Source organism: Lemur catta, chromosome 15 (genome assembly GCF_020740605.2).
Source record: "Lemur catta isolate mLemCat1 chromosome 15, mLemCat1.pri, whole genome shotgun sequence".
Classification (NCBI taxonomy): domain Eukaryota; kingdom Metazoa; phylum Chordata; class Mammalia; order Primates; family Lemuridae; genus Lemur; species Lemur catta.
In genome coordinates, this window is record NC_059142.1 from 5588285 (window position 1) to 5609048 (window position 20764).

At 60.3% G+C, this 20764-nt stretch overlaps 1 protein-coding gene across 11 annotated transcripts in view; it reads right to left on the bottom strand.

Moving 5' to 3' along the window:
- Positions 1–20764, bottom strand: part of PEMT (phosphatidylethanolamine N-methyltransferase) — a 76520-nt gene that overhangs the window by 43553 nt on the left and 12203 nt on the right. The window lies entirely within an intron of this gene.

Here is a 20764-nt window from a genome sequence, read left to right on the forward strand (position 1 = left end):
GGACGCAGGGGAAAGAGGGTCAGGAGAGACAGGTTCATTCTGTGCCTTTTGATATCGTTGGAACTTTTATCACACACATGTATTACCTATTTAAAAATTTAAAAGTTTAAACATAACAACTGTACAGACAACTAAAAACAACAAACTACCTCTGTCCCCGGGGCAGGGGCAGAGGGCTGCAAGGTGGCAAGCCAGCCCGAGTGGACCGTCCCCCTCCAAACCCAGCAGGTTTGCAGAGGTCTCGGCACACTCATCCCAGACAAGGCACGGATGAAAACCAAGCTGTGTGGAACAGTCAGTCCTGCCTAGGGCTGCCGGCTTTACTTCCGTACAGTTCCAACACCTCTGATCACGTGGACCCCCCACACAGCAGATAAGACACAGCAACGCAGGAGGGGGCCGGGACGGGGTGCCAGACACCATGAGGGCTCAGGGAAGGGCCAGAAATACGGAACAAGCACGGAGCCCTGGAAAAGTGCAGCACCCAGGGCCCCCACGCAGGGGCCCGAGGGCAGCAGGGCCCAGCAGCCCCTGAGCGGTACTCTGCGCAGTAACTATGAGCTGTTGGCCGGTGACCCCTCTACATGTAGTCTGACCACTACATGGCTAGACTGAGGGGGGCAGGGGACCTATGTGAGGTTGAGAACATTATGAACAGGAAAAGAACAGAAAGAAATAATTTTGGGCATTTACAGTTTCACCAAAAACTGGAAAAATCTCTGATGCAAAACAGATTCCTCCCAGAGGGTCCTAGATAAATGGGTATCTCACCTGCCCATTTGAGATTCTCACTGCTAACAGTGAGGGCCTTGCCCCAAACAGCCACCACCGTCCCTCCCGCTCCGTCCCTGTGCTCTGCCCCAGGGGGCCTGCCCACACGGCCTCCCTCCACTCGGCAGCCGGGAGCATCCCGCGCCCAGCGGCTGAGGGGTCTGGGGGCCACGGCGACCTGCAGGCAGCACAACTGCGGCCACGGTGGCCCTGCCCGGGGACGCCCCCTCCCTCACAGAGGTGTGCTGGATCCCTGATTAACAAGGTGGTCAAGGTCATGCTGTCATTTTCCTTTGCTTTCTTTTTTTTTAAATTATCCTGCTGCTGTTTTGACATGGAGGCCCAAGGTCTAAAATTAGGCCACTGGATCTCACACCTGATGCGCCAGGGCCAGGGGTGTCTCAGTTCTGACAGCGGAGAAGGTGTTAAATCCACGCTCAGGGAACAGCGTCTTCTGAACACGCTGCTCCCTGGGCCCCAGCCCCGGGCTAGGAGCCTGGCGAGAGGCCCCCGTGGGCCCACTCTCACCGGTGGAGCCCCAGCCCCTCACTCACCCCCCAGGAACCCCAACTGCAACCTTTTCTTCATGGAAACCAGCACAGCTCTCCATTTAGGTGTGAAGGCCCCTGGCAGGCACAGGATTAGAAAGGCTTTGTCGTCCCCACACACGGTGTCCTCAGGGACCCATATATGGCCAGGAAGGAGATAGTGTCACTGCCTCTCCCTCCCTGTGGGCCGGGCCGCAGTCAGACGCAGGGCCCAAGAACGAGGTGTCTGGGCCCGGCAGCCCTCAGATGCACGCGCTGTCCCCAGAAGGGAGCTGAGGCCCCTCCCTCCAAGCCCAGGCCTGGGCGGACGTTCTGTTTTCTCCCCTGTAACTCTCCCTGTTTCCCGGGGAGGCCTTGAGCACCCAGTGAGAAATGGGGAGGGCACAGGCGACCACACTCACAGTCATCCAGGTCTCCTGGTGGTGCCACCGGCACCTTTGTCCAAATGACCCCTCAAATGAAACTGTGCCCGGCCCCTCACACTGGAGTCCTCCTAACTCTGCACCTTTTAAGGCCACAGAAGCCGCCAGGCCCATGAAGGGCCCATGTCCACCTGATCACCAGCACCAGCCCGCCCCAGCGCACCCTGCCCTGCTCCCCTCCCATGTGCGGCCTCCTCCCAGCAGGGCCACTTCCAGGGACCGTCCTCAGCTCCCGGCCCCCAGCCCCCCTGGCAGCTACTCCAAGTCAAGTGAGGCCCCGTGGTTCCTTCTGCACATCTGCTTGGGAAGCTGAGTAAAATCAAGGAACTTTTATGGGTAACTCTCCTCCGTCCCTCTCTATTTCCTTTGCGGTCTTGAGAGCCGCCGTGTCACAGCCCCAGCAGGTAATGCTCTGCATCTGGGGGTGCCGCTCACATTCCCTCCTGCCAGCCGGGGTGGGGAAGCCAGACAGTGGGGAGGTCTCCCTGGGGGGACACAGGTCCTGCAACCTGGCCTGCGAGCAGGAGTGGCTGGGGAGAGTGGGAGAGGCAGGCAGAGGACCCCACAGCCCACAGCAACTGGTGCCTTCACCTCCTCCCTGCTCTGCTCTCGCCTGTTTCTCTGGCAAACACACCTTGCCCACAGAAGGTGTTTCGCTTTCAGCATAAAGCAGACACGTTAGAGACCTGGCCCCCTCCCCTCTGCTGCCAGCTACGGCGGGAGGTCGGCCTCGTCCTTTGGGAAACACAAAGGGGGAAAGACGTCTATGCCTCAGGTGTCCGAGGACCTCCTCCCACATCCCACTCCAGAGTGCGCGAAGCTCAGAGGGCGCAGAGCTCCTGTGGGCCCAGAAGCACAAATGCGGCCCTCAGAGCTTGGAGCTGGGCCAGCAGTGCAGGAGGGTGCTGGGCCCGCCGGGGGCAGCTGGACTCCCCGCTCAGGCCACATCGAGCCAGCCAATGTGAGCCATGAGCTGCGAGGGCCGAGCCAAGGGAGCTCTTTCCCTGCAGGGTCTCGTCAGCAACAACCATGGCGATGTCTGAAGGTTTGTAAAAGGTCCCCACAGCTCGGAAGGGAAAGGGGCCGGGGGCATATATCTACTCACTTGCTCATTCAAGAGTGTGCACGGCCTCAATGCCCTCTGGCGACGGGGCACCAGTGTGGCCACACACATTTTTGCGAGAGTACGAATGGACACGCTCTAAACCCCGCCCAGGGACCAGCTCACTAAATTCTCACAGCCACCTATGAGCGGGGACTCTCAGCATGCCCATTTCACAGAGCAGGAAACTGAGACACTGCGGTGAAGTGCTTGCTGGTAAGCGGTGGAGCTTACACGGCACTGCGCCCCCCACCCGCCCTGAAGAAGAAAGGTGAGGCAGAGGGACAAGGAAGAGTGAGGGGGGTGTGGGCGCTGCAGGGGACAGAGCAGGGCACGCTTTCTCCTGCTGCCAGAGCTCTCCGCAAGCCCACCACCCTGCTCCAGAGCAGCAGCCCTGGCGAAGCAGCCAGGCTCCCACCTGTCACAGGTGTGCAACCTTGGACAAGTGCCCTCCCCCTGGATACAGTTTCCTCCTCCAAAAGGTGAGGAGGAACTTTCCAGAACTGCCCTCTTCCAGGCCTGCATCACATAAGAGGGCAGAGGCGCTCAGTGCGTGCCTGGCGGAGTCTGACCCTCCCCCTCCCCGGGGCCCACGTGAGGCCTGGGCTCTGCCCGGAGTGCCCAGGCTTCTCCAAAGGCTGGTTCCGTCACAGCAGCCCTGACGCCGGCCCATCCACACAGACTACTGATGCCCGTCACGGGTCCAGGGCTCCGGCCAGCCCCTGCGCTGCCCCAGTCGCCACTGAAACAAACGACCGTGCTACATGGCCAAAGGCAGTGTGCTTTGCCACCTCCTGTCCCCTGATAGTGCCATCTGGCGGACGGTGGAGAGTGACTCACCAGAGGCCAGGAAGGGGCTCTTGCAGCTCCCACTCCGCCTGGGGGTAGCGGGCAGGCTGGAATGCGCCCCTGCTGTCACAGAAGACGTGACTTTAAGGAGACATTTCCCAAGGGCTTCAAGTGCTAGGCACCAGGACTCCGGAGGACGGCACGGCTCCCCCGGAGAGGAGAGCCACGTGCCACGTGAGGCAGCCGGCATCGGCGCCACACACGAAGATAAGGAAAATGACCAGGGGGTTCGAGGCAGGTCAGGGGGCTCCCCCAGACCGTCAGCTCCTGAGAACACGGCCAGGTCCCGCTCAGTTGGCATCTCTAGCACTTAAGAGCAGGAGTGGCCCTGTGAGGTTGCTGCTGTCAGGAGTCCCACTGCCCAGGCGCCCAGCAAGCCAGACACACAGCACTGGGCCGTTCTGGGCCCGCGCCTTCCCTCCAGTGGATGCCCTGGGCCTCTGGACACGCACATGGGGCTACTGGAAGCCCCCTGCCCCCCTCAGAGAGGCCAATGAGCCACTGGAAGCAGTGGGAGTTGCGGAGGTAGTTAAAACGGCCTGCGTTTGCTGGAAGACTCCTGGAGTGGGAGCTTTGCCACTAATGGGGGAATCAGATGTGACTGTGGGCGCTGTGGCTCCCGCAGTGGAAGCCAAGAGAGAGTTGCCAAAAAGAGTCAGAGAAGCGCTGGGTCTGGGCCGATTCCCAAGGGCCCAGACGGAGACATAATTTCCTCTGATGCCTTGATCTCCCTCCCTTGCCAAGCTGCTTCTAGGGCCCCTCCTCACCCCAGCCGCTTCGCGAAGATTCAGCCCCGGCTTGGGGGGCTGCTTGGTGTCCCCTCCTCCCCTCCTTCAACCCTTGGCCTCCCCCAGAGCCTCTGCACTCAGCAACACCCCTGCCCTGGCCTCTCAGTCCTCCCAGCCTGGCCAATCCTTGCCACCAGCACCCTCAGCATGACCCCCACTTGGGAACACCCCCTCATCACTTTAGCAGGGACCTGTGTGCAGCCCACCCCTCTGGCTGCCCTGCGCTGGGCTCCGTGGCCTTTCTCTCTTGGTCCCTCGCTTCATTATGAGAAGATGTGACACTCTTACAAACTACACACAGTGGACAGATGGAAACATGGAAAGAAAGATGCTGGTGCACCAGGAAGTCATGGAGGAGAGCCAGGGGCTTGCTCAAAAGCCCCTCAGCCTCGGGAGGCCCCCAGCTTGCTCTGTGACCAGGGCAGTAACAGGGACGCCCCAGCAGGTCACAGCAGACTGGGTCAGCGGGCTCCAGAGTAAGCTTCCTGGTTGTCTCTTAAACCCAATAGCGCCCCGAACGGTGTTTCCCTGGGCAAATGCCCAGGGGGATTTGCTGAATGGGTAAGGAATGTAGCAGACCCCAGGGGGCTGCAACGGGTTGGCCCCAAGCTGGCATGGCAGAGCAGACAGTGACACTGCAGGGCTGGGGACAGCAAGCCGCTCTCCGAATTCTGGGCAGAGGAGGTGTCCAGGACTGGCAGGTGTTCCCGAGAGGCCTGGGTAGCTGGGATGAGAGTCTTCGAGGAAAGCAGTGGCTCCTGGGGCCCATGGGATACCAAGCTGAGCTGCAAGCTGGCCCTGCCCCTCCCAAGGTTTGCTGAAGGGGAAATAGCATCTCTGCAGACGGCCAGGGAGGCCAGGGACCAGCCAGGGCAGCCGCTGGCAGCGGGGCAAAAACAATGCCTGGAAGGCTGGGCCAGGCACCAGAGCGGCTGGCCTCCCGCTGCAGGACTGCGAGGGGATGGGGGCGGGGGGAGGCGGGCTGGAGCCGAGGAAGCGCAGCGGAATGCGCTGGGGCCCAGCCCAGCAATGGGCTTATACTGACCTCCGACCCTTCCCAGGCCTTGGGTCCTTCATGAGCAGCATAATGAGACCTCTTTTGGCTGCCACCCTTGCAAGAGACAGCCCCTGCTACCCCAACAGGAAGCCCCACTCCTGAGAGCAGCTGGAAACCGTTCTGAGCGGGGATGATTGGAAAGGTGTGCATCGGCTAGTTCCTCACTGTTTCCAAAATGCATCCCAAACTCGCTCATCTCTCTGCGTCCTGACTATGGCTGTAGAGACATCTTCATAAAACCCAGATCAGATCTTATCTCTGCCTACTTCACCCTTCGCAGCCTCAGTAAGGCAGATGTTACTCTCCTCATTTTTACAGACAAGGAAACCAAGTCCCAGGCCTTGCATGCCCACCCAGGCTCTGGAGCCAGCTAGTGTGCAGGTGAGGCTGCCCCCAGCCCTTCCTCCGTCGCCCACTCCACACTGAAGGACTTCGGGGAAAGGGGCCCTGGGTCCGAGGGGAGACTGAGCTAGGACTTCCCATGCAGCCCCTGCCTACGAAGTCCCGAAGACAGAAGGGAGGCTCAGAGAGGCTAAGTGACCTGCCCGAGGCAGGAAGAACCAAAAGCCAGATGGGCTAAGGCCGTGCCTACCCCTCAGTGGCCCACAGGCACGGGAGCCTGCTGGGAGGGCCAGCTGGAGCCTGAGTGCGTGTGGGGAGGGACAGAGGTGCTCTCAGCCGGGGCAGTCCAGTGCTGGGCTCCCTGAGACCGGCCTATGAGTCCTCAGAGGTACCCAAGGCCGGGGGGCCGGGAGGAAGGGCTGTCCTGGAGGGGAGGGCAGGATCCAAGGAGGCATGGGGGTGCTGGGGGAATCTGGACTGGGGTGGGCACTCGTGGCTGTCGGCTGAGTCTTGGCCAGGACTCCCAGGAAACCCTGGGCACAGAGTGGAGCCAGAGAACAGGGTGGCACCAGAAATGTGGGTACAGAACAGGCCCACCAGACAGCCCCACCTCCTGCAGTTTATAAATGGGGAAACCGAGGCTCAGGACAGTGGAATGGCCCTAGACCAATCAGTGGTGTGACTGGGCCTAGACCACACCGCCTGGCTCCCTGTCTAGTGCTCTCCTCCTGAGCCGGGGGGTGGGGGTGTTGGGACGTCAGAGGTGGCCAGAGCCTCGAGGGCCTGCCAGCCACGCTGCCCCACCTGGAGTCTCCACCAGGCCTGCCAGACCTGCCTCTTAACCAATCACAGCAAAGCCACAGCCTGACCTGGCCATGAAGTTCCCAGGTGACTGTGGCTGGGTGTGTTTCTTGACTGGCCTCACAGTTGCAGGCAGGTCTCTGGTGAAGGCAGACAAGGGGGCCTCTGGGCAGACAGGCTGTGGCAGGGAAAGTGCGCCTGAGGCGGGAGAGACACCCAGCTGGGTTCCTGCAGGACTAGCTGCATGTCTGGGGCACGTGGGAGGCTGCCCCACCCTCGCCACTCGGCTGGGGCCAGGACCGGGGCTGGCCGTTGGCACACACAATCTCATTTCATCACCAGACAGATGCCACGCTGGAGGCTGTCTGAGGAGGACAGGGAGGTGCTCAGTGGGCAGGTGACCCGCCCAGAGCCACGCTGAGAAGTGGCAGAGGCTGACTGGGGCCCTCAGCCCAGCTCTCTTCACCACACTGGGCCCTGGGGGGGTTCAGAGAAAGACGTGGGAGGCGGGGGCAGAAGCCTATGGGGTGAGGCAATTGGAGTGGCACCTTTTAACCAAGTGGGCCCTTGAGGCAAAGCCCCACCCAGCCACAGCACAGCACAGCAAGCAGCCGGGGGCTCTCCCACGCCCAGCAAGCCCACCCGCCCATCTACACCGGCTGCCCAGAGTCCAGGCTGCAGGGGCAGCTGTGTCCAGCCTCCCTTCCTGCCACTCCTCCCCCGCCCCACTCCACTCTACCTCATGTACACACAGCCCTGAGCTGCCCGCCTGTGCTTCCCACTCCCGGAACTGCCCTTTAACTGACCGTCTCCTGTGCCCTGGGAGCCCCAACCCTGGACCCAGCCTGGCACATGTCTGGGACTCGGCAGACATATGCAGCATGTCCAGAAAGGCAAGGACCCCGGCCGCACCCCCTCTCCCTCTCTCCCTCCCTCCTCTGGACACCACAATCAAACCCTATTTGCCCCCAGGGTCCAGGGGCCTCACATGGTTGGCAGGACCGTGCACATCCCAGTCACCAAACATTTGCAGGGTACTGTGGGACAAGACCCAGAGGACAACAGCCACTCCCAGCTCACCCTTGTCACACTCTGACTGGGCCCAGCATGCCCCGTGCACTGCTCACGGAGCATGTCATTGGTCCTGACACAGCCCTGGTAGGTGGGACCTATGGTTAACCCTGTTTCACAACTGAGGAAACTGAGGCACAGAGCTTAGCATGGTGAGTGGCCGGCCACGACAGGAACCCAGGCGGTCAGGCCTTAAGCTGGGTGGTAAGCCCCCGTGAGGAAGCCCAGGCAGGGGTCCAAGGTCCAAATCACAGGATAGTTCCACAACAGACATCCACAGGCAGCCGCCTGGCTGAAGCAGATGGAAAGGCTAGGGGTGAGCAGCTGCCAAGCCGTCCCCTGGCTACATCTAGCCACGATCTTTCTCAACCCTGGAGACAGTCTGCCAGGCAACTACTGCTGTGCCTACTTCACAGATGAGAAGACTGAGGCCAGAAATCTTGCCCAGGTCCCCCCCACCCCGCTATGAAGGCAGGGCAGGCCCATGTGCTTGGAACCCTGCGAGATTGGGGGCTTGACTGCAAGGGCTCCCAAGGATGGCGACCGGGACGATCTCCATGGAGCTTGAGGACACAGAGGCACCATTTCCACGTGGCTGCCTCACGCGGCCTTCCCACGTGTGCCCCACCCACAGGAAGTCTCACATGCAGTCATAATATTGACACGGGCAGAGCACACACCAGCCAGGAAGCTGGGGTGTCGAGAAGTCGGGGCAGGGCGTGCAGGCACCCCTGGCTCCAGCAGGGAGGGCCTCAGGCCAGCCCCGCAGCAGGTGCTCAGAGGGCCGCTTCCTGCCAGCAGAGCCCGGCATTCTGGCCCCTCTGAGCCCGGCCCTGCTGCCACTGAGGCTATTTTTCCGTTCTTCCAAGAGGACGCAGCTGTGTGCCAGGCGGGGGCCGGGGCGGGGGGAGCACAAGGGCAGGCACCCAGCCGCCAAGCCCAGCCTGTGCTACCCACAGGGTGACCCGGGAAAGTCTGGCCACCTCTCTGGCCCTCGGCTGCTGCTTCTGTAAAATCTGGGGTTGACCCCCGAGGAGCCTGGCAAATGGGATCCGCTCAGTTCTGCACGTGTTGTATCCCAGGCCTCGACGTGCCAGCTCTGGGGACGACGGAGTACCCTGGCAACAGCAGGCAGCACCGCAGTGGTGATGATCATAACGCCGTGACCGTGACAGTCACCGCCAGGGCCAAGGACCCTCTGTGAGAGCCGCTGTCCCTAACCAGGGGCTGCTCTCTCTGCCCCTTCACAACAGGCTGCAACCCTTGAGTGCCCTCCAAGGCTGGTGGGGAAGACAGGAGCGCCCCTGCACCCACCAGTCCTGCCAGGGCACTGTCCACCGCCCGGGTGGCCTCTCTGACCATCGGCCTCCTCGCCTGCGGCCACGCCCAAGATCCCCACCTACCTGACAAGGACTCTGCACAGGACAGCCTCTAACAGTCACCCCTTTTCCACCGTCTTCCGGTTGCAAGGGAAGGAAGCCTCTAGTGGCAGCGAGTGCCTTTGACCTTGCCTTGGACACCTTGTAACCAGGACAGCCCGGCCGAGGCTCCAAGGGCTGTCTCAGAGAGCGGCAGGAGAGAACTGGAGGGTGGGCACAGGCAGGAGGTCCTGCAGACGGGTGGGCACAGGCAGGAGGCCCTGCAGACGGGTGGGCACAGGCAGGAGGCCCTGCAGACGGGTGGGCACAGGCAGGAGGCCCTGCAGACGGGTGGGCAGACTCGGAGCCCCCGGCCACCTGGAGGGGCCGCACGTACAGCCAGGTGCCTGCCTGCAGCCAGTCAGGAGCTCCTCCACCTCTCGAGGTGGGTCAGGTGGGGTTGCACAAGGCTCCCCAGCCTCAGGGCACATGCCTACCCCAGCAGGCCCCCCCAGAGGCAGCAGGACCCTCATCACGGACCTTGCTCTGGGCCGCCGAGGCACCTCCCAGGACGCTGCAGAGCCTCCAGGCCAGGGGGGCAGCGGGGCTCAGACAGATACCCCTCCCAGACTGTGGGGGCTTCTGGGCAGACTGCTGGCCTACACGGGTGTGACTGGTGCTGGCCAGCTGGGGGCAGGTGGAGGGCCTGGGGGCCATACCAGGCCTCCAACCCCTCAGCCCTCTAACAGCCGCACCTGCAGGGTCTCCCCTCAGTCCCAGCACACAGGGAGGCGCCAGCGCTCAGCTCCACTCCCCAGGAGCTCTCCACCTACAGATGAAGGCAGAAGGCCCAGGGCTCTGCAGGGAGCCTTCAGGAGGAAGGGGCGTTTGGGCCCAAGACAGGGAGGCCAGAAAGGTGATGCAAACCTCATGAGCCAAGACAATCATCAGTTGCATTCAGTCACGCACCCCTGTGCTGTGCTGAGCCACCACTCTCGTCGTTACCCATCTGGTGCATGACCATGCTGCCGCCATGGAGGCGGGCAGATGGGGACAGTGGGTGAGGGACGGATGTGCACTGAGGGCTCCTCGCCCTGGAGCCAGCTGGCCACCTTCCACACCAAGCTCCTTACCTAACCCTGACCAAGGCACGCTGTTCTCATATTGGACAGGAGAAACCAAATGCCTTTTCCAAGAATGTACCTGGCAGGTTTGAGGCCACACGGGCACCTGGGTTCTGGCCCCTCCCGGCCAGGGGGCAGCAGGCTGACTGTCTGGCCAGGGCCTGGGTACTGTCACTGTCCTCTCCACACAGCCCTCCTGGGCCAGCGCAGTCACTCGCCCACCCTACCCGGGAGCAGGGCATTCCTGCCACCTCCCACGTCCCCAGAGGAGGGAATTCTCAGCATTCAGGCTGCACAGGGCTTGACGGGTCCTCACACAGGGGGCTGGGACCTAGGCAAGGTCCCCCAAGGCCTGGCTGGCATGCGCTCCTCTTGACTGAGGTGGTTTTGAGAGCAATCCTCACTGGCCCCGGGTGGATGGGCGGGCAGGGCGGGGGAAAGAAAAGGAGTAGGGGCTGCAGATGCCACCAGCAGGACATGGCATCGAAGACCAAGTCCTTGGGCAGCAGAGATGGCACTGGCCCCGTGGCTGTACTGACTTCTTACTGGGCACAGGAGAGTGGGGCCACCTACCCAGGGCTCTTCCCACTCAGTCCCCTGGCATCTGCCCACACTCTGCCCCAGGGGTGGGCACGGAGCTGGAGTGGGGAGGCTTCAAGCTGCTCCTCCGTGGCCCCCCATGGAATCGCCATCCCTGAATCCAGCAGTTTCCAAGCCTTCTCCCCCACCTTCCTTGGACAGACAGGGGATCCAAAATGTCTAGAACTAGAAAGGGTCTTGAGAGATAATTTAGCTCAATTCTCTTTTTTTAAGCCCAGGAAACTACAAGCTAGAGAGGTTAACAAAACTTGCCAGGCCGGGTGTGGTGGCTCACGCCTGTAATCCTAGCCCTCTGGGAGGCCGAGGCGGGTGGATCGCTCCAGGTCAGGAGTTCGAGACCAGCCTGAGCGAGACCCCGTCTCTACTAAAAATAGAAATAAATTATCTGGCCAACTAAAAATATATATAGAAAAAATTAGCCGGGCATGGTGGCGCATGCCTGTAGTCCCAGCTACTTGGGAGGCTGAGGCAGTAGGATCGCTTAAGCCCAGGAGTTTGAGGTTGCTGTGAGCTAGGCTGACGCCACAGCACTCACTCTAGCCCGGGCAACAAAGTGAGACTCTGTCTCAAAAAAAAAAAAAAAAAAAAAAAGAGCTCTTCTGGATGCTTCTACAGCCAGGCAGCTCCCGCAGAGCCAAAACCCTTTTGCACCCATTCCCTCCCTGAAGGGCTCACTGCCACTTCTGAGCAAAACAGGGCAGAGGCTGCTTCTCCAGACCTAAGGCAACTGGTCCCCTACCTCCCACTTTACAGAAGTAAAGTGACTTGTCCTGGGAACAGCCAAGTGGTCCCTACACACTCCCAGCAGAGTCAGGGGTAACCCCACCTAGCTCCACGGCTCCCCAGGGCCACCTAAGGGCTCACCCTCCAGGAAGGAGGGTACCCTTCATTGATCCTTCCAACGCTGGGCTAGGCCCTGGGCATCCGAAGGTGCCTCAGACCCTGCCCCAGGCTTCCAAGAGCTCTCAGTCTAGGGAGGTGGCGAAACATACACTTACAATTCACGGCACACAGGCTCAGGAAGGCAGGAGGACAGCTCAGCCATGTCTGCAAGGCTCAGGGAAGCCTGGCCAAAGGAGGACCCAGGCAGCCAGGCAGGGCCCAGGCGAGGGGGGTCTCAGCTAGGCAGAGGAAACAGAATGTGCAAAAGCACCAAGGCACAGGAGAAGCCCACATGTGCGGGATGACGGAGGGGCAAGTGCCCAGAGCTCTAGGAGACAAGTCACAGGAAACACATTCCATGGCAGGGGGTTCCAGGTCATGAGTGAACCCCTCAAACCATGCCACCAAAACTGAAGGCAAGAGGCCGGCTCTACAGAAAGCTCAGAGTAGGGGGCCTGATCTGCTGGCAATACCTAAGAAGGGGTAGAGCAATAAAGTTGGTCCCCTACCCTCCCACCCTCCCAGTGTACAAGGATCCCAAGATCACCCACATGAACCACGCAGCCAGGAGCCCCACCCACCGCCCTTCAGTGATACTGATTCCACACACGCTAATGGCGTTTGATAGCCTCCTAACGCTGTAAAAGCCAGAACCAAACATAAATCATCGAGGGAAGAGGTACGTGGAGCCCACCCTCCCGCACTCCCCTGCATGGGCTTGCTAAGAGAACGCTGAAACCGCATCCTCCGCAGTCAGGGGCCTGCGGGGAGGGAGCTGGTGGGACTGCTGGGACAAACCCCACTCAAGGGACTCCCCCTCCTCTGTTTTGTTCCCATCTGTGTCACGCCCGGCCACCCTGCACAGGCTGTAAGCTGACCCAGGCTGAGAGACCTCGTCCTACACTTTATCGCCACGTTGCTCGGACACTGTGATTCTAAAGTCAGCCCTGGGCAATGGTGCGAGGCTCCCCACCAGGCCAGGGCCGGCGGCCCGCAAAGCCAGGCTGCTGCCCAGCACAGCCGCCATTCAGGGGCTAAAACCCCAAGTCCACAGACTGGCTCAGAAAAGACCCCACACTCCTGTGTCCATGTTCCCCTAGAACATCTTGCACTGGAGCCAATGGAGAGGACGGCGTGACCACAGATCACAAGACAGACAACAAGCTGACTGTCCCCAGCAGTGGAGTGGAGGCCAGACATGCAGCTAGTTCTGCAGGAACCCAGCTGTGAGCACAGCTCGGGCAGGAGCCAGGGACAGCTGGAGCTGGGAGTGCCCCAGTATCTTAGGTGACAGTGGTCTGAAGGGACAAGAGCCCTGTGCTCCCAGAGCCAAGGTCCCAGTCAGCCTGGGGAGCCAGCTGGCTCTGCCCAGAGAAAAACCCTTCTGTGCCACAGGCTGCACCAGTAAGCCCAGCCCAGCCCAGCCCAGCATTCCCGCAAATGCAAGGGGGGGCCCTGGCAGAAGAGGATGTTGTCTAGTCCAGAAACACGGGCTCAGAGCCCACTGGGTACGTGGCCATGCCCTGGGAGCCAGATTTCTAAGTCAGATGGGAGCAGGGGTCTCAGACAGCCTGGTTCATGCCTCCGTCCTAACTCCCCATCCGTCAGAGTGAGACACACACACTCACACTCTGTCTCTCTCTCTCTCTCTCTCTCTCTCTCACTCACACACACACACACACCAGCAGCAGATCTAGCAGGCAACTGGACTGAGGTGAGTGAGCATCAGGGGCCCTCCCTCGTACACCCCAGGCCCACTGTCCCCCTTCTCTCTATACACATCCCCCTTTCTGTGGCCTTCTGCCCACTCCTAGAAAGCTGGCCTGCGCTAAGTCCCCTTGGCCTGTCATCGCCTCCTCCACGCCCTGACCCCTCTCCCCCCACCCATTACCTGGCTATGTTCATTCTCTCCTGCAACTCCTCTCGAGCTGTGAGCTTTATTATTAATCAAATGCTGATTTTCCTGTTTCACGGCTAATGTCCAATCTGACCTTACTAACCCAGTTCCAGGGGCTGAGGGTAACGTCCCCATACAGGGCCACCCCAGAGCCAGGACTCGGAAGAGCAAGGAGACCCCAGTGTTTCAGAGCTGGGACCGACCTCAGCTCCTTGTCCTCACTTTGCCGGTGGGGAGAGCAAGGCCCAGACAGGGTGCGAGTGACAAGGGAAGGGCAGGCCTGGTTGATCCCGGCAGCACCTGCCAGGTCCGTCTTCCCAGCACCTAGTAGGTCCATCGGGGCGGTGGCAGCAAGTGCACACTAACAGGGTAGGCGGTGCAGCAGCCACAGGTGGGACAAGGAGGTGACCAGGACAGTACAGGGGTGGTGGTAGCTGTGCAGAGGAGCACTCACACTCCATCCTCCCCACTGTCACCTCCTCCTCCCTCCTGTCACCTCCTCCCTCTCTGTCACCTCCTCTCTGTCACCTCCTCCTCTCTCCCTGTCACCTCTTCCTCCCTCTTGTCACCTCCTCCTCCCTCCTGTCACCTCCTCCTCTCTCCTGTCACTGCTCCTCCTTCCTGTCACCTCCTCCCTCCTTATCACCTTCTCCTCCCTCCTGTCACCTCCTCCTCTCTCAGTCACCTCCTTCTCCCTCCTGTCACTGCCTCCTCCCTCCCTATCACCTCCTCCTCCCTCCCTGTCACCCCCTCCCCCTCCTGGGAGCCAGGAGCAGCACACCTCACTCTGCCCACAGCACCACCTACTACCCAACCACCCTGGGCTCCCTCCAAAGCCACTGCCACCAGCCAAGGGGCTCTGGGTACCAGTGGGTCAAACACCCCCTGCTGTGGCAAGCCCAGGCCCAGGGCAGAGAGCGGACTTCCAACTCCCAGAGAGGAAAGGCCACCTCCTCCCCAACTAACTCTCCGGACAAGGGTGACCAACCGTCCTGGTCTGCCCAGGACTGAGGTGGCTTCTGGGGATGCAGGACTCTGAGGCTAACGGACAGGCCAGTGTCCTGACACAGACACAGGGTGTCCTCAGCAGGGCCAGGGTGGGGGTTGTGGTCTGGCTGGGCAACGAGGGCTGGGACGCCCATCAGCAGCTGACCCATCAGACACCTTCCCCCACGGGCACACGTGCAGGAGCTGCCCGGGCACCAATGGCAACCCCACGCTCAGAGCCCGAGAGGTCTCAGGCGGGAGCACTGTGGGAGGGGCTCGGAGGGGAGGGGCTACCACAGACCCTGAGGATGCGCAGAGGGTCTCCCAGAGCAAAGGCCTGGGCCTGAGGGCAGGGCACCAGGGGACAGCAGGAAGCAGCTGGCTGCGCTGGGCTTAGAAGGGGCAAAGATAACTGGGAAGCTCCCTCCCAAGGCTGGAGGACCCTGGCTTGTCCCGGTCACACCTGCTGTGCTAGCAGGATTCCCGACAGCACCCTTTACTCTCACAGGGTCCCAGCGAGGCTGGTAAATCAGGCACAGGGCAGTCTCCCTAGAAATCCTTCTAGGTCACCGTGGTGCCCAGACACACTGGTGTGTCTCCAGCAGCTTTGACATTTGTTACAAGCAATTGGTCTTCGATAAGAGTTAAGAAAAAAACACACGTACACTTTGCTTTTGTAAACAACAGCAGAGCTCAAGTCTCTGCTCTGACGCCACCGCATGGGAGAGGCATGGGAGAGCCGGCACAGGGAGCTCCGGGAGCCGGGGTGCCAGGAATCTCGGAGTCTGCTACAAATGACACTGAGTTTTACTTCCCTGCCATTCCTTTTCCTTTCACAAAGTCAGGTGCACATATGCACATGTCGCAAATGGGGCTGAGCCTAGACCACTGATGCCACAGCAGAAAACTGGTCAAGAGCCGAGTCAGGGCCGGGCGCGGTGGCTCACGCCTGTAATCCTAGCACTCTGGGAGGCCGAGGCCGGTGGATCGCTCGAGGTCAAGAGTTTGAGACCAGCCTGAGCAAGAGCGAGACCCCGTCTCTACTAAAAATAGAAAGACGTTATATGGACATCTAAAAATATATATAGAAAAAAATTAGCTGGGCATGGTGGCTCATGCCTGTAGTCCCAGCTACTCAGGAGGCTGAGGCAGAAGGATCGCTTGAGCCCAGGAGTTTGAGGTTGCTGTGAGCTAGGCTGACGCCACGGCACTCTGGCCAGGGTGACAGAGTGAGACTCTGTCTCAAAAAAAAAAAAAAAAAGAGCTGAGTCAGCCTTCGTGCAGCCCGTGAACGCGGCCTGGACGCCCGTCTCCGCCAGGCATGGTGCTGGCCCAGGCACTGGCGGGTGTCCAGGCGGCGCCTGCTACCCAGAGCACTTCAACTCCTTAGGGACGCTCCGTCTAAGGGGACAGCAAGGGCCAAACAGTGGCTGTACCCTTCAGGGGACACGGGACACACGCAGTGGCCACTCAGACCACCTGGGCAACTGTGCCCCTTGGGGACATCTGGCAATGTCTGGAGGCGGGTCAGACCACCTGGGCCTGGGGTACTACTGACACCTAGTGGGCAGGCCAGGGATGTTCTGGGCATCGTGTAGTGCACAGGATGGCCCCAGGTGTCCGCAGCCCCGACCCAGAGAGGGCCGGGTGAGGAGGGGCTGATGAGGCGACAGGGAGCCCTGGACTAGAGGCCAGATCACCCAGAGAAGGGCCAGGCCTGGGGACGACCAAGGGTGTGAGTGAGAGGATGCCTGCCAGGAGGGCCTCCAGGGCCAGGCAAAGAGGGCCCACCCCCTCCCGGAGGACGAGGGGCCTCTGAGCGCAGCCAGAGTGTAGCAGCCCCGGGGGTGGCTGCGGAGGGGCAGCAGGGAGTCTGGCTGTAGGCGGCTGTGGCTGACGAGGGGGGTCTGAAGCCAGGTGGGGTCTGCAAGAGGAGAGGCAGGGCGGGGGAGAGGAGGGACTCAAGGCTGCAAGGCTGGCCCTGGACCTCTTCCCTGGCCCCTAGAGAGGCGGCCTCCTTCAGGGAGATGGGGAAGGAACAGCATCAGTGGGGCCTTGGCCCAGGACCCCCGGGCGGGGCCGCAGTGCCTGGACCCACACTCCCGGAGCTCTGGGGACTCCAGGCCACAGACCCCTGTCGGTCCCTCTGTAGCACCTTGGTCTTCGCACCCTGAGCCTTATCACAGTTTTCATTACAAATGTGTCTGTGCTCCACGGGGACGGAGACCGTTCAACGGCTTTCCGAGGACACACACGAGGCCGGCGCACGGCGGGTTCTCGGTGACTACCGGCTTAGCAGATGGACAACAGGCAGAGAAAAGGAATTCACAAGAGCAGCAGGAAGAGGGCCGGAAAAGCAGCATGGCGCGCAGGGAGGCCACTTTCAGGAAGAGCAAGTGTTGGCCCCGTGAAACTCCCCCAGAGACCCAATAAGAGAAGGCCAGAAAGCCTCCCCAGGGCTGAGCAAGGAAGAGCAGGCCGAGGCCTCGGGAACAAGGGTTCTAACGGAGAGGATGCAGGAGCCTAGAAGGGGACAGGAGACAGAGGGATGGTCCTCCCTCGGTTGCCCCGTCTCAGCCGATGGCCACACCCTCCCGGGGGTCACTCAGCCCCCCCATGCACTGGCCATGCCGCTCTCGGCTCTTCCTGACCACTCCTCTCGAGCAAGCCACCACCTTGGGCCTCGACTGCTGTGCCAACCTCCCAGCCCCGCCCCTGCTTCCTCTCCTCTGTTCGCAGCACAGCGACCTTGAAAACCTGACTCAGATCCAGATGGTGCTCAGAGTCCATCAAAGGCCCCCCACAGCCCGCACAGCCTGTACCACCAGCCCCAGCCCCCTCTCCATCTGGCAATCTCCAGCCTGTGGCTGTTCCTTGAAATCGCAGAGGATACTCCCACCCCAGGACTTTTGCACTGGCTTTTCCTCTGACTAGAATGCTCTTCCCAGATACCTGAGGGCCCCGCCCACGTGAGAGTCAGGTTTCTGGTCAAAGGTTGCCCATCAGAGAGTCCTTCCCTGACCACCCTTGCTGTCTGCCCCCCACCTCCTGATCACTTGGTGCTACATGTGTTCGCTTACTGCCCCTCCTGGAGTGCCACTGTGTGAGGGCCAGGGCCGTGCGCCCCAGCCCCAGGACGGTGGCAGCGCACAGTAGGCCCCCAAAAAATACTTGAAGAATGAATGAATGGACGGCTTCAAGCCCCAGAGGAGACATTAGCAGAATCTGCTGTGAAGATGCATTGAAATACCGCAGGGACTGCACTCAGCACCACACCTGGGCATAGTAAGTGCCGCCAGATACAGTCGGCCCCTCCTGTTGCAGGCTCTACGTCTGCCATTCAACCAACTGTGGATCGAAAATATTCAGGGGAAAATAATGAAAAATAACACAAATAAGAAAAAATACAGCATAACAACTATTGACATAGGATTTGCATTGTTTTGAGTATTATAAGTGATCTAGAAATGATTTAAAGTATGCAGGAGGGTGTGTGTAGGTTACGTGCAATTCCTACACCATTTTATATCAGGGACTCAAGCATTCTCAGATTTTGGTATCTTTAGGGGCCCTGGGACCAATGTCCCATGGATACCGAGGGACAAGTGCATTGGCAATTGTTAAAATGTAACAAATGTTCTTCAAGGGCTTCCACGGTGCAGCCTCAGTTTGGGCTTCCTGTGCCCCCGCATCCCAGAGCCGGGCTCAGGACCCCCGGCTCCTCTCACCCCCACACGCCGGCCCCGGCCAGCAGCCCACTGAGCTACGACGAGTTTCTGTAACTTTTCTCCTTCTGAAATGACTTTGAAGAGTTTGCTCTCTCCCCTGCTAATGACCACAAACTGTTCCAGTGAATAATTTTTTCAAAATGAGACAAATGAAAAACTTATGACTGCCCGGGCGCGGTGGCTCATGCCGGTAATTCTAGCACTCTGGGAGGCTGAGGCGGGTGGATTGCTCTGGGTCAGGAGTTCGAGACCCCATCTCTACTAAAAATAGAAAGAAATTATCTGGACAACTAAAAATATATATAGAAAAAACTAGCCGGGCATGGTGGTGCTTGCCTGTAGTCCCAGCTACTCAGGAGGCTGAGGCAGGAGGATTGCTTGAGCCCAGGAGTTTGAGGTTGCTGTGAGCTAGGCTGACGCCACGGCACTCTAGCCTGGGCAACAAAGTGAGACTCTGTCTCAAAAAAAAAAAAAAAAAACTTATGACCAAGAAAAAAAAAATTTTTACAACAAACACACAGACACAAACTGCCTATCTCCCAAATCTTACTGCATCTCAACCACTGTTTGGGAAGTCTCTATGGGCCATGGCCAGGCTTTAAAATGAACTGCACAGAAACACACTGTTGGAAAGGCCAGTGGGAAATGACCCAAGGGTGCCTGTGCATAAATAAAATGTCCCCAGGACCCCAGTGCTGGGAGACCCTCGGGCACTTGAACAACTGCCGGCCAGGCCAGGCCTGCAGGGAGCAGAGGACAGGATCTGGCCAGCTGTGGGGGCCCCGTGGAGAGCCTGTGGACAGTAGAGGGCACAGCACACCCAGCACCCCCAGGGTCAACACCGTGAGCTCTTCCAGCAGGAATCTGCAGCCTTTTGAATACCCTGTACTCACTCCTGTGACCGCTTTAATAAACTACTGCAAACTCAGTGGCTTAGAACAACAGAAATGTATTCTCTCACACAGTTCTGGTGAACAGGAGCCCAAAGGCAGTTATCACTGGCCCAAAACAAGGCATGGGCAGGGCCGCACCCCCCACAGGCCCTGGGGAGACTGTTCCTTGCCCCTTCCAGCCTCTGGCGGCTGCTGGCCTGCCTTGGCTTGTGGCCGCGTCACTCCAGCCTCTGCCTCCGTGTTGTCAAATCCCCCCTGCCTCCCCTTCGTGTAGGGATGCGTGTGACGGCATTCGGGGCCCTCCTGGACCATCCAGGCCCTTCCCAGCCGAGCTCCTTGGCTCCATCACGCCTGCGAAGGCCCTTCTGCGTGTGTACCGTACACGGGAACCTTCACAGGGGCCAGGGACCAGGAGGTGGGCATCTTCAGGTCCACTCTTCAGCCTCCCACACACCACACCCTCTTTCCCCTTCGCTGTCTCACACATCTCATACCTCCGGCATGCAGGTGTGTGCAGAGACGCAGCGGGAGGGGGGATGCACAGGCCGGGAGCTGAGGAGCCCTCCAGGAGAGCGCGAGGAAAGCCCTGGATGCTGCCCTGGCTGGGGAGGCCGTGTCAGGGGCTCAGGGCCAGCTCGAGCCATCGTGGCTGAGAGCACAGGTGCTTCCCAGCCGGCCGCACACCTGGTGGCCAGGCCTTCTGTGGGGGGAGTGTCAGGAGGCCTGTGTTTGGACACAGGCCCTCCCTGCAGCCCCCTCCTCTGTAGGCCACTGCTGCCTCCATCCTCGGGGCAGGCCAGGACAGCAGGGACGGCACATTCTTTGGCATGTGGCCTCTTTGAGATGAGCGGGCCCACTCCCACCCAGCATCTCTCTCCCCAGATGGAGAAGAGACCCGAGTCATAAACCAGATGAAAAACATGTCCTGTTCTGCCCTGGGACCAAGGGCTCACCTTAAATGAAAACAGGCTGGAACTGTGTGTTGCTGATGCTGATCTTGGCCTTATTCTGCAGATTAGCCTCAAGGGTGATCACGGGGCATCTGGGGCTCTGCATCAGCACGCCCAGTGCCGGCAGCCTGCAGCCCCCCCAGAGAGGGCAGAGTGGCCAGAACCCCAGGAGCGCCACCTCACAGTGCGGCGGTGTACCTCAGACCAAGGCCGCAGCGGGCGCCGACAGCCTCCCACACCTTCCCCAAAGGGCCCAGAGCCCAATTCCCACGCATCCCCCCCTCCCCCCAAGCAGAGGCCACCAAGTGTCCCCTTGCATCCATCAATGAGCTGGTGCCACTCTGGTTTCTCTTGTTTTCAATTCCTGTTGGCTTGTTCCTGCTACCAGCACAGGTCAGGGGTGGGAAAAATAATAATGTTTATGGCACACAGTTGGGGGGATTCACGAGCAAATGGCTTGACTGTGTGATGTGGCAGAGAGGGAAGAGAGCCCTCATTCATGGGCAACGGGGGGCGGCTTTCCACTGCAGGCTCCCGTGACCAGCCCGCGTCCTGGACCATCCTGACATCAGCCCCGGGCAGCCCAGGGACGGG